General features: G+C 43.3%; 1 protein-coding gene across 2 annotated transcripts in view; it reads right to left on the reverse strand.

Annotated features, from left to right (window-relative positions):
* Nucleotides 1–13,648, reverse strand: part of BEGAIN (brain enriched guanylate kinase associated) — a 196,331-nt gene that overhangs the window by 22,246 nt on the left and 160,437 nt on the right. The gene's annotated exons all lie outside the window — the stretch shown is intronic.

Here is a 13,648-nt window from a genome sequence, read left to right on the forward strand (position 1 = left end):
TGTCAGTGGGGTGTTAAATCCACTCCGGGTTTCAGATGGAACCAGTCAGAACTCTAAAGGAGCTATCCAAGGTGCTTCAGAATTCTGACATGTTCGGACTGAAACCCGGAGTGGATTCACCGCCCCACTGACATCGGAGCCTCCACTGAAATTAGCATATGCACATTTTATGCAAAGCGCTTTTTGTTGATGCATTTCCTCTCTTTTTTTGACGATGCGTAAGTGGCCACTCTAATTCTGGGGAAAATAAACAGTGGCCTCTATCCAGCAGCTGTCGAAAGAGGTGCCTCTTTGATGCTCTTGAAAGATCAATAGAAAGAGCAACTGCTGCCTTTCTGTGCCCAACCCTGACAAGCCCTTTAAGAAATTTGTGCCACTCAAAATCTGCCCCCCTCAACCCGCTCTGCAAAAGAGCACAATGCAGATGCCAGGAGAACCTTCTCTGGGAAGTTCATGCTACAACCGAGGTGCCACAACAGAAAAGGCCCTTTTCTTAGTAGCCGCCCACCTTACTTCCTTTGGTGGTGACTCGCAGAGAAGGACTGCTGAAGACGATCTTACTGTCAAGGCAGCTGCTGTTCTTCTAACATATCAGAAACATAGCAGCAGTTTTAAAGGATGGCATAGCGGTTGGAGGGAGAAATTGTAGTTGTATGCTTCACAACCAAAGTATTACAGAAAGCCATTTAAAGGGCTACCCACTGAGATCATTAAGTCCAGGTGTGAAAAGCACATTGCTGTACCACTGCCTTGAACTTCACCATGAAGAGCCAGGTACAACCAAGCCATTTTTCTCTATTGAATGGCTTTAAAAGGGGGTTGGATAAATTCCTGGAGGAGAAGGCTACTAAGTGCTGATGGCTAGGTGCTCCCTCCAGTATCAAAGACGGTAGACCTATGTACATGAATGGCTGGAGAACATGGGTGGGAGGTGCTGTTGCACCATGTCTTGCTTGTGGGTCCCTGGCTGACAGCTGGTTGTCTACTGTGTGAACAGAGTGCTGGATTAAATGGACCTGTGGTCTGATCCTCCATAGATCTTATGTTCTTACGTTTAACCACCACACACATCTATGGCCTCTTCCTTTAGGAGGTAGCGTCTTGTTACTGCGTATGAGGAGGTTTTCTGGACTCATCTGGATCTGGCCCTGCAATGGTGTGATTGCATAATGCCACCTGTACCCCAGTCTTTGTACAACCCATGAAAATGCTCCAGCAGTAGTAGTAGAAGACTGGCTGGTTAAATGTTGAATTTCAACCTTGTAGAAGAATGTTTGTGTTCCATTTGCTCATGCCATTTAGAGATGTCCTCATAAATGTTTGCATAACTTTTGTAAAATAATTGGAGACTGCTGAACAAAGCCTAATCACATTAATTTATGTTAGCAAACAGAGCAAATCAACAAAACATAAGGGCATAAGAGGAGCCCTGCTGGATCAGACCAAGGGTCTCGTTTGGAGGAAAAGACAGAGGAAAGAAATGGTGGTTCAACTGCTTAATGAGGATGGCAAATTGATAACAGATGACAAAGAAAAGGCTGAAGGGCTCAATTCCTACTTTGCCTCGGTCTTCTCCCAAAAGCGGGTCTATGACCCCCCTGGAAAAAGTGAAGCAGAAGTTGAGGGGGCAGGATTGCAGTTTGAGATTGATAAACAAATGGTCAAAGAACACCTAATTTCCTTGAATGAGTTTAAATCTCCAGGGCCCGATGAACTGCATCCAAGAGTAATGAAGGAGCTAGCGGAAGAACTCTCAGAACCTTTGTCTATTATCTTTGCAAAATCATGGAAGACGGGTGAGGTGCCGGATGACTGGAGGAGGGCTAACGTTGTCCCTATCTTCAAAAAGGGCAAAAAGGAGGAACCTGGGAACTACAGACCAGTCAGTCTGACATCCATCCCTGGGAAAATTCTGGAGCAGATTATAAAGAAGTCAATCTGTAAACACCTTGAAATCAATGCAGTGATTACTAGAAGCCAACATGGATTTGTCAGGAACAAATCCTGTCAGACTAATTTGATCTCATTTTTTGATAGGATAACCTCCCTTGTGGACTGTAGGAATGCTGTGGACGTCATATATCTTGACTTCAGCAAAGCTTTTGACAAAGTACCACATGACATTCTGATTAACAAACTAGCTAAAAGTGGGCTAGATGGAACAACTATTAGGTGGATCCACAGTTGGCTACAGAATCGGACTCAAAGAGTACTTATCAATGGAACCTTCTCAAACTGGGGAGAGGCAACGAGTGGGGTGCCGCAGGGCTCAGTCCTGGGCCCAGTGCTCTTCAACATTTTTATTAATGATTTGGACGAGGAGGTGCAGGGAACGCTGATCAAATTTGCAGATGACACAAAATTGGGTGGGATAGCTAATACCCTGGAAGACAGAAACAAACTTCAAAGTGATCTTGATAGGCTGGAGTGCTGGGCTGAAAACAACAGAATGAAATTTAATAGGGATAAATGCCAAGTTCTACATTTAGGGAATAGAAACCAAATGCACAGTTACAAGATGGGGGACACTTGGCTCAGCAATACTACAAACGAGAAAGATCTTGGAATTGTTGTAGATCACAAGCTGAATATGAGCCAACAGTGCGATATGGCTGCAAGAAAGGCAAATGCTATTTTGGGCTGCATTAATAGAAGTATAGCTTCCAAATCACGTGAGGTACTGGTTCCTCTCTATTCGGCCCTGGTTAGGCCTCATCTAGAGTATTGCGTCCAGTTCTGGGCTCCACAATTCAAGAAGGACGCAGACAAGCTGGAGCGTGTTCAGAAGAGGGCAACCAGGATGATCAGAGGTCTAGAAACAAAGCCCTATGAAGAGAGACTGAAAGAACTGGGCATGTTTAGCCTGGAGAAGAGAAGATTGAGGGGAGGCATGATAGCACTCTTCAAATACTTAATAGGTTGTCACACAGAGGAGGGCCAGGATCTCTTCTCGATCCTCCCAGAGTGCAGGACACGGAATAACGGGCTCAAGTTAAAGGAAGCCAGATTCCGGCTGGACATCAGGAAAAACTTCCTGACTGTTAGAGCAGTGCGACAATGGAATCAGCTACCTAGGGAGGTTGTGGGCTCTCCCACACTAGAGGCCTTCAAGAGGCAGCTGGACAAGCATCTGTCAGGGATGCTTTAGGGTGGATTCCTGCATTGAGCAGGGGGTTGGACTCGATGGCCTTGTAGGCCCCTTCCAACTCTGCTATTCTATGATTCTATGATTCTATGATTCTATGATTGGATTACTGCAATGCGTTATACGTGGGGCTGCCTTTGAAAATGGTCCGGAAGCTTCAGCTGGTACAAAACAGGGCAGCCCGTTTACTAACAGGGACTGGCTGGCGAGATCACATTACGCCAGTCCTTTTACAACTTCATTGGCTGCCAGTCCAGGTCTGGGCCCAATTCAAAGTGCTGGTATTGACATTTAAAGCCCTAAACGGTTTGGGGCCAGGTTATTTGAAGGAACGCCTCCTCCCATATGTACCTACCCGGACCTTAAGATCATCTACAGGGGCCCTTCTCCGTGAGCCCCTGCCAAAGGAAGTGAGGCAGGTGGCTACTAGGAGGAGGGCTTTCTCCGCTGTGGCACTCCGGTTGTTGAATGAGCTCCCCAGAGAGGTCCGCCTGCTCCTACACTGTACTCCTTTCGTCGCCAGCTGAAGACCTTTTTATTCACTCAGTATTTTAACACTTAATTTTAACTCAAATTTAAATTATACTGTTTTAACTCTGTATTTTAACCTTATATCAATTGTGCTGCGTGGTTTCATCCTGGTTGTGCTTTTTATATTGTATATTGTATTTGTATTTTTAACTTGTTGGTTGTTTTATGATGGTTTTAATTTTTGTGAACCGCCCAGAGAGCTTTGGCTATTCGGCGGTATAAAAATGTAATAAATAAATAAATAAATAAATAAGGGTCCATCTAGTCCTGCACTGTGTTCACACAATGGCCAACCAGCTGCCCACAGTATACCCACAAATAGGATAGGGTGCAACAGCAACCTCCCACCCATGTTCCCCAGCAACTGGTGTACATAGGCTTACTGCCTCTAACATTGGAGGTAGCACATAGCTATCAGGATTAGAAGCCATTGATAGCTTTCTCCTCCAGGAATTTGCCTAACCTTCTTTTAAAGCCATCTAAACTGATGGCCATCACTATGTCGTGTTGTAAATGTTCCATGTCAATGTTCCTGCCAATGTTACGACTGGATTATTCGTAATAATTCCCTTTATTAACTTACTATCTTATTAAACATGTAAGATTTAAAAGAAGTATACTAAACATGATGATGAGGGGCTTTATTTTGTTTCTTAAAACATTACTAACAACTTACATGCCAGATCAACAGCCCAGCCCTAAGGATGTTTTCCCTGATGTAAGGCCACTGAGTTTAGTGGGGCTTATTTCTAAGTTACTGTGCATAGCGTCTCATCCTAAAATGCTTGAACCGCAGTCCAGAGAGCTTCAGCTATGGGGCAGTATATAAATGTAATAAATAAATAAATAGCATGGAAAGAAAATCTGCACACAGCAGTCCCCCCTGACAATTCTTAAACAATGGTTCCTTCGTGCCATATTGCAGGCTACTGTTTAAAAACCTGGATTTAAAAAAGCAGCTTGTAGTACGCATCCATAGCGCATGTAAGAATATTTCTCTTTTTGAATGCTATGAGAATAAGGTCCCTCCAGAATTGATTCTGCTGCATATTTGTCAAATTTGTATGTAATTTCGCCCTACTCTTTTGTATGTGTAAAGTCTGGTCAGTGACCATAATAAAAATTTATTTATTTATTTATTTATTTACATGTATATACCGCCCCATAGCCGAAGCTCTCTGGGTGGTTTACAATCGTTAAAAAAAATGAACATTAAAACAGATATGCAAAATTTAAAACCACTAAAAGTATAAAAACAAAAATATCCATTTAAAACAACTATTCTTGGGTCAGTTATAAAATCAGCATATGCTGTTAAATGCATGGGAAAAGAGAAAGGTCTTGACCTGGTGCCAAAAAGATAACAATGTTGGTGCCAGGCGAGCCTTGTCGGGGAGATCATTCCATAATTGGGGGGCTACCACTGAGAAGGCCCTCTCCCTTGTTGCCATTCTCCAAGCTTCTCTTGGAGTAGGCACTCAGAGGAGGACCTTAGATGTTGAGCGTAGTGTATGGGTGGGTTCATGTCGGGAGAGGCGTTCCATCAGGTTTGGTGGTCCCAAGCCATGTAAGGCTTTATAGGTTAAAACCAGCACCTTGAATTGGGCTTGGGAACATATAGGCAGCCAATGCAAGAGGGCCAGAGTCGGTCTTATATGTTTGAACCTTCTGGTTCCAGTTATCAATCTGGCTGCTGCATTTTGCACAAGCGGCAGTTTCCGAACCGTCTTCAAAGTTGTTGATGATGAATATTTCTATTGTATTACATATGTCATCCAGGAATCCAACAATTAAAATAGGCAACATGAATTGATTTTCATTATAAATAAGAACAGAAATATTCCACAATCAGAAATTCTATAGCTGCAAGCTTTACTTCTGGGCAGATATGTACAAGACTGCATAGTACATCTCTTTTCCTTTGCTTTCACAAATAGCCCTCCATTACTGCAAATATTGAAGCACTGACAATATTTACATCCATACATCCTCCAATATAGTTTCCCTTTTCCAGTAAATAATATATGTCTGCCATCTGTTCATGAATGACTACATCGTACTGGCTTTCCCAGCTTGCATATGCAAAAGTGCAGTGATTTTACCCATGAGCATTCCAACACAAGATACACATTAGCCCCATTCAGACAACATGCTAAACTATGCTGCTTAACCACAAAATGGTTAACGGAATGCATGCATTCCATTAACCATTTTGTGGTTAAGCAGCATGGATTAGCATCTTGTCTGAACGGGGACACTATGTAGTGATGCCCACCAACTTGGATGGCTTTTGAATTACTCTTATTTTTTATTATAACATTTCAACAAAAGAAAAGAAAGAAAAAAACAAAGAAAAATGTGGCTACATAAATTTGAATCTGTCAATTTCAATGCATACATACAAAATGTGTGTGTGTGTGTGTGTTTGTGTGTGTATAGATAGGTGGATAGGTTTCTAAGAACTATACATAAATTTCAACAAAAGCAGACCACATATCCAAAGAAGTATCAATTCGCTTTTATACACCACCCTTTCAAAAGTTGAAAGTGTGGTAAAGTCTGCAATCCATTACATGATAGGAGGTGAGCATTTATCTGTCCAATGTTATAATATAAGTCTTTTAGCTGTTGCAAGGTTGCAGAGAATCCATTTGCACTGGCCATGTGTTAATGTCCAGTAAGCAGGTATATAATTTTAAAGAATGTGCAGATCAGTGAATATTTAAGACTTTTCCAGCTCAAAATTTATCTGTATAATGACTTCCTCTCAAAAGGAGCAACTACTGGCCATTGCAAAAACATATGCTAAAAAGAAGCATTCACTACATCCCATCTCCAACAATTAGCTGTCATAGACAAACCCTTACTAAAGAGATGTTCTGGTGTTCAATGGACATGAAATCAAAGTTGTTGCTGAACAAGACACAACCTGAGATCTATAGACATGTGAGATACAGACAATCCAGTTCCATATTCCACTCCTGCTTAAAATCCTGTATATAATATTTATTCACCAATAATAACACTTAGGTGGCTTTAAAAGTTCAGTAGATCTTATTCCAAGGTAAGAAGGTATAGGATAGCACCCTTTCACTCATACCTTAATTGGAAAGCTATGAACCCCCTCCTGCACATTACTGGAAAGTATGTTGCAAGATCAAACACCATAAAGGCAGCTTGCAAATTAACACCACTGTAGGCATTGTAAGCAGTAGCACTTTTACACTTGGGAGAATCACATGACTTTCCTCTCCACTCTATTGTCGTCCAGTTGATTATAGCAGCTAAAATACCCTCTTTGATAAATAGTGGCTATTTTTGTATTTTTAATTCTATAGAAAGAGGTCTATTTTCAGCTTGGCACTAGATGTTCTTCGTAAACGACTCTGATTATTGCAACAAAACGGTCAGCTTTTGGCAATCTCAGCTTTAAGCAGAATGGGTTAATAGCACCAGGATTGCTGTCCATGGTCCTGAATTATTTCAAGTTCCCATATGTGATTGAGCCGCCTGTGCTATGTTGTGCTTCCTTGCCTGAGCAAATGAAGACCCTGCCCCTTCTTGTGGGTGGTAGTGGTGGTAGCTGTAGATTATCACTGCACCATAATGCGGGGTGGGGGCAACCCTTTTGGGACCTGGGGCCACATTTGGACACCACTGCAAAATGGCTCCCTTGGAGGATGTGGCTATTATTTATTCATTTAAAATATTTATCTACTGCTCCACATCCAAAAGATTTCAGAGCAGTGGACAACCGATAGGATCGAAGAATAAAAACACATTTTTATTTTTTTTACTATGTAATAAAATCCGAGTTCTGGTAAAATTGTGGATGGTCGCTCAAGGAAAGCTTCCTGAAACAACAACGTTTTCAGGAGGTGCTAAAAACAACAAAACGTTACTGCCTGCCTGACCTCCAAAGGCAGGGAATTCCATAGGAAGGGGGTCACCACACACTGAAGGCTCTCCTCCTGGTGGACTCCAAACATGCTGTAAATACACATGGAATCAGAAGGAGCAAGCCCTTCCAATGACCTCAGTGACTGGGCAGGTTGATTATACATGTGGAACCACCAGGAGCATACTCTCTCTGGTATCCTGGCCCCAAATTGTTTAGGGTTTTGAATGCTAGTACTAGAACCTTAAAATTGGCCCAGAAGTGAAATGGCTGCTGTGGAGGGTCTAGCTAGTCAAGAGCTGGAAGGGAAGAGAGGTTGGGATGGCGTGGGACCACAATACCTGGTGGAACACCTCTCCCTACATGAAGCTACCCATACACTACGCTCAACATCTAAGGTCCTCCTCTGACTGCCTACTCCGAGGGAAGCTCGGAGGATGGCAACAAGGGAGAGGGCCTTCTCAGTGGTGCCCCCCCCCCAATTATGGAATGATCTCCCCAATGAGGCTCACCTGGTGCCAACATTGTTATCTTTTCGGTGCCAGGTTAAGACTTTTCTCTTCTCTCAGGCAGTTAACAACATATGCTGAATTTTTAATTGATCCCAGAGTAGTTGTTTTAAATCGATATTGTTTTTATGCTTTTGATGGTTTTAAATTTTTGTATATCTGTTTTTAATGTTCATTTTTTTTTAACTTTTGAAAACTGCCCTGAGAGCTTCGGCTATGGGGTGGTATATAAATGTAATAAAACAAATAAATTATTATTATTATTATTATTATTATTATTATTATTATTATTATATTTGTATCCCACCTTTTGCCCAATACTGGGCCTAAATAGTGAGGGTAAAGCCTGGGAAGGAGGCGGAAATGGAAAGAGTTGCTTCCTGGCTCACCTTCCCTCCCTCTCTTCTCCCAGTCTGTAGCCTCACTATTGCTCTCCCCCAACCTCTTTCTCTGTTGTTTCAGGGGGTAGGATTAGGACCAATGGGTGGTAATTTCAGGGAAGCAGATTTAGGGTAAACATTAGTAGATACGTCCTAGTGGTAAGAAGCTGTTTCACAGTAAAATGATTGCCTCTGCAAGTAGTTGGCTCTCCTTCAATGGAGGCATTGGAGCAGGGGGCTAGACTCTGCTTTGCACTGAGTTGGGGGTTAGACTAGATAACCTCAAAGGTCCCTTCAACTTCTCCTATGGTTCTACATAGACAATACTGTGGCAGGTCAGCCCATTATCTGACTTGGTATAAGACAGCATCCTGTGTTCCTAATCACAACAGGAGAATCAGCCAGAGATTCCAAGACGATAGACAGAAAAAAAAATGTCAGTGCCAATGCTCACTTTGGCAAAAAGGCAGATGTTCAAAGGCCAGCTGAAGACTCCTGCTATTTTCTGTTTGTGTTTCTGCACCTCTGATCTTGGTTGACTGGCAGATATGAGCAACCTGCACTTTTTATTTCCATTACCGCAACAATGCAACTCTTTGAGCATTGCACTGTTGCCCACTTTTCTTATTTCATAGCTGTAGATGTGATGTACATGCCTTTGGATATTATTTTATTGCTTCATGTTTGTATGTAATATTATTTGCTACGTCTTAGGAAGCCCTGACATTACTTTTATTGATTGGAATCAGAGAATTATTAGGACAGAAGGATTCTGAAGGCAAGCTGACATGGATGCACTCACAGGATGGCTCAGAAGATCCTCCCTCCCCATGAAGATAAAACATAATGCTAAGCCAAAGGATTGATAGTTAGCTGCCCTTTAATAGTACACTAAAAATCTGCCACTGGAGCCAGATAGTAGGGCTGTGCAGCGCCTCAGCCGAATCTCTGAAAGTGAGGCGAACGGATTCGGCCTGCCTCGCCTCGGTTCTGAGGCAGTTCTGGGTCAGCCCGAGGTGTCCCGAAGCCGAAGCCGATCAGCTCAGAAGCTTCGGGGCACCCGGGCTGCTTTGGAGCAGCCGCTCTCCTCTGTTTACATACATACAGGTTAAGAGCATAAGAAGAGCTCTGCTGGATCAGACCAAGGGTCCATCTAGTCTTGCATCCTGTACACAGTGGTCATCCAGCTGCCAATGGGAAACCCACAAGCAGGACATGAGTGCAACAGCACCCTCCCACCCATGTTCCCCAGCAACTTGTGTACACAGGCATACTGCCTCCAATACTGGAGGTAGCATAGAGCTCTCAGGACTAGTAGCCACTGAGAGACTTCTCCTCTGGGAATTTGTTCAATACACTTTTAAAGCCACCAAACAGGTGAAATGTTGCTGGAGGGTAAAAGCAAGCACACAGACAGACATTCATTGTTGTTGTTTATTCGTTCAGTCGCTTCCGACTCTTCGTGACTTCATGGACCAGCCCACGCCAGAGCTTTTTGTCGGCTGTCACCACCCCCAGCTTCCCCAAGGTCAAGTCCGTCACCTCCAGAATATCATCCATCCATCTTGCCCTTGGTCGGCCCCTCTTCCTTTTGCCTTCCACTTTCCCTAGCATCAGCCTCTTCTCCAGGGTATCCTGTCTTCTCATTATGTGGCCAAAGTACTTCAGTTTTGCCTTTAATACCATTCCTTCAAGTGAGCAGTCTGGCTTTATTTCCTGGAGTATGGGCTGGTTTGATCTTCTTGCAGTCCACGGCACTCTCAGCATTTTCCTCCAACACCACAGTTCAAAAGCATCTCTCTTCCTTCGCTCAGCCTTCCTTATGGTCCAGCTCTCGCAGCCATAGGTTACTACGGGGAATACCATTGCTTTAACTATGCAGAACTTTGTTGACAGTGTGGTGTCTCTGCTCTTAACTATTTTATCAAGATTTGTCATTGCTCTCTTCCCAAGAAGTAAACGTCTTCTGATTTCCTGGCTGCAGTCAGCGTCTGCAGTAATCTTTGCGCCCAGAAATACAAAGTCTGTCACCGCCTCCACGTTTTCTCCCTCTATTGGCCAGTTATCAATCAAGCTGGTTGCCATAATCTTGGTTTTTTTGAGGTTTAACTGCAACCCGGCTTTTGCACTTTCTTCTTTCACCTTTGTCATAAGGCTCCTCAGCTCCTCCTCGCTTTCAGCCATTAAAGTGGTGTCATCTGCATATCTGAGATTGTTAATGTTTCTTCCTGCGATTTTAACTCCAGCCTTGGATTCGTCAAGCCCAGCACGTCGCATGATGTGTTCTGCATACAAGTTGAATAGGTAAGGTGAGAGTATACAACCCTGCCGTACTCCTTTCCCAATCTTAAACCAGTCCGTTGTTCCGTGGTCTGTTCTTACCGTTGCTACTTGTTCGTTATACAGATTCCTCAGGAGGCAGACAAGATGACTTGGTACCTCCATACCACCAAGAACTTGCCACAGTTTGTTATGATCCACACAGTCAAAGGCTTTAGAATAGTCAATAAAACAGAAATAGATGTTTTTCTGGAACTCCCTGGCTTTCTCCATTATCCAGAGGATATTGGCTCTAGAGTTGGAAGGGGCCTATAAGGCCATTGAGTCCGACCCCCTGCTCAATGCAGGAATCCACCCTAAAGCATCCACAAACATTGTTTGTGACTCCCAGAGAAGCGTCACAAATCCCGATCGAGTCCCCCAGCCAAATATATGCTGCTACTTTCCCCAGGGCACACAAGTTGGCAGACTTCACTTGAGCAAGCTAATTTCAATGCCCTGTAGTGTAGGTTTGATTCAAAGTCTACTCTGAGTGTCTGACGATCCCAGCCAGCTCACTGATTGACCATTCATTTGCAGCCATTGTCCCACAACCCACATCTCACTTCAGAAGAGAGCTCTTTCTCCACTTTGAATAACAGAACAGCATGAATCACAAAAATACACTGCCAGCCGCAGCGTTCTCCTGCGACAGCCTTTTCAGCATGCAGAAATAATACGCTTAACATTCTTCGAAATATTCCCAGTTAATCACTTTCTCTGCAGAAAATCCAACAAAGAATTACAATGATGGAGGTCAATCCTCCTCCTCTCCGCTCCCAATCAGATGCTATGGGAAGCGGGAAAACTGAACTCTTTCCAGTGGAAATTTATCATGGTCTCTAATACTAAACTTGTGCAAGTCCTTCTTCTATCAGTTCAGAAGCCAAACATGGCTGGCCAAAAACAAGCTAATTGTTTCTGCATATTTGGGGAGGTTCCTTTTGCATGCAGAGGTATAGAGTTGTAAATTTAAAATTATTTATTATGGGTTGGGTTCAGATGTAGTCATACTTAGAGCAGACCAATGACTAACTTATGTGTCATTGATTTCAATAGGTCTACTCTAAGTATGACTAAATCTGAATCCAACCCTATATACATTTTTTTTAAAAAAATCCCCACTTTTCTTCTGTTATAATTACTGAGAATGACTCTGCTCAGTTGACACACTAGGCCATGGTGGTTAAACATTTTCAGCTAAATATTATGGCTTAATGTGTCATGTGAAACATAGCTTAGCATGGTGCTAACCACAGAGAACCACAGTTTCACTAACCACAGAGTCTGAAGTGTCATCCGAACAGACCCGAACATACTTAAAGTATACCCATTGTGATCAAATGGGACTTAGGGGCAGTATCCAACATTGCCGTAGCACCAGCAGGAATGCTATGCAACAGGAAGCTAGCCCAACTCTGGAAACTAGCCCAAATTATGGCTTCCAGAATGGGATGGATCAGTGGAGCTCCCATCCAAAACCTCCGTTGACCTCCCATTCCGGAAGTGCTAATTTGGGCTAATTTCCAGAGTTGGGCTAGCTGGTTTCTGCTGGTGCTGCGACATTGTTGGATACTGCCCCTAAGTCCCATTTGATCTCAATGGGTCTACTTTAAGTACGTTTGGGTCTGTTCAGATGACTGTGGTCCTCTGGTGTTAGCACAAACCACAACCTGTGCTGTCTCACACATTATTATTATTATTATTATTATTATTATTATTATTATTTATTTATATAGCACCATCAATGTACATAAGCCACGGTTAGAGCCGCTAACCCTGTTGCAGACGGTCTGACTGTGGTTAGCGAGTGAGCAGGGTTTAGCAAAATGCACCGCACAAGACACCTTCAACCCTGCTGCTTAACCAAAAGCCTTAACCAGCAGGGTTTAAAGTGTCTTCTGAAGAGACCCACTAAGTCTGGATCCAAACCACTATCTGGTTGCATATTTGGCCTTGCAGCTTTGCTGTTTCAGTTTCCTGCTGCGTTAAGCCTCGAGATAGACATATCCTGTTCTCAGCACCTCTTCATCATGTTGATTCTGATTGAGGATAATTAGCAGTGCATGCTATTTATTTTAAAGAGGTTTACCGTGTTGCGACCGCCAGAGCCAGAGGCAGATTCACAAATCTGCAGAGGCAAATTCACAACATTAAGGATGCTAAAACACACCAACAGACACAGTTTGGCTGGGTCAGCAAGGAAAGCAAGTGGTTGATTTGCATGGTTCTAACTTGGGTGGATTGATCAGTTATACAAAACTGTTTCCTGATGGGTGCAAAAATGGATCAAACAAAAGGCTAGGGAAGCTTGGCCAGGTTTTCCATCCAGACTTTCCTCCTCAAATCTCAATGAAGGCTTGCAGAAATATAATGCGACAAATGGAGCACTGGATATTTTATCCCTCTGACAGCAATTGGAAACACACACACACACAGATATGCATGTCCACATGATGATACACAGTTCAAAATAGGCTTTCCCAAGTAGACTTGATGTCTACCAGAGTATTGCATCCAGTTCTGTGGAGCACACTTCAAGAAGGATGCAGACAAGCTGGAGGGGGTTCAGAGGAGGGCAATGAGGGTGATCAGGCCCTATGAGGAAAGACTGAAAGAACTGGGCATGTTTAGCCTGGAGAAGAGAAGATTGAGGGGAGACATGATAGCACTCTTCAAATACTTGGAAGGTTGTCACACAGAGGAGGGCTGATATCTCTTCTCGATCCTCCCAGAGTGCAGGACACGGATTTGGCTCTGAAAAATGTTTGATGGATTCCAACTGTCCTGTCCCCCAAACTAGGGGTAGTTGAACTCACCCATGCTTGCCTTGGAGGGTGCTCACCCTGTCACCGCCACCATCCAC

The sequence above is a fragment of the Elgaria multicarinata genome, chromosome 2 (genome assembly GCF_023053635.1).
Source record: "Elgaria multicarinata webbii isolate HBS135686 ecotype San Diego chromosome 2, rElgMul1.1.pri, whole genome shotgun sequence".
NCBI classification, from domain to species: Eukaryota; Metazoa; Chordata; class Lepidosauria; order Squamata; family Anguidae; genus Elgaria; species Elgaria multicarinata.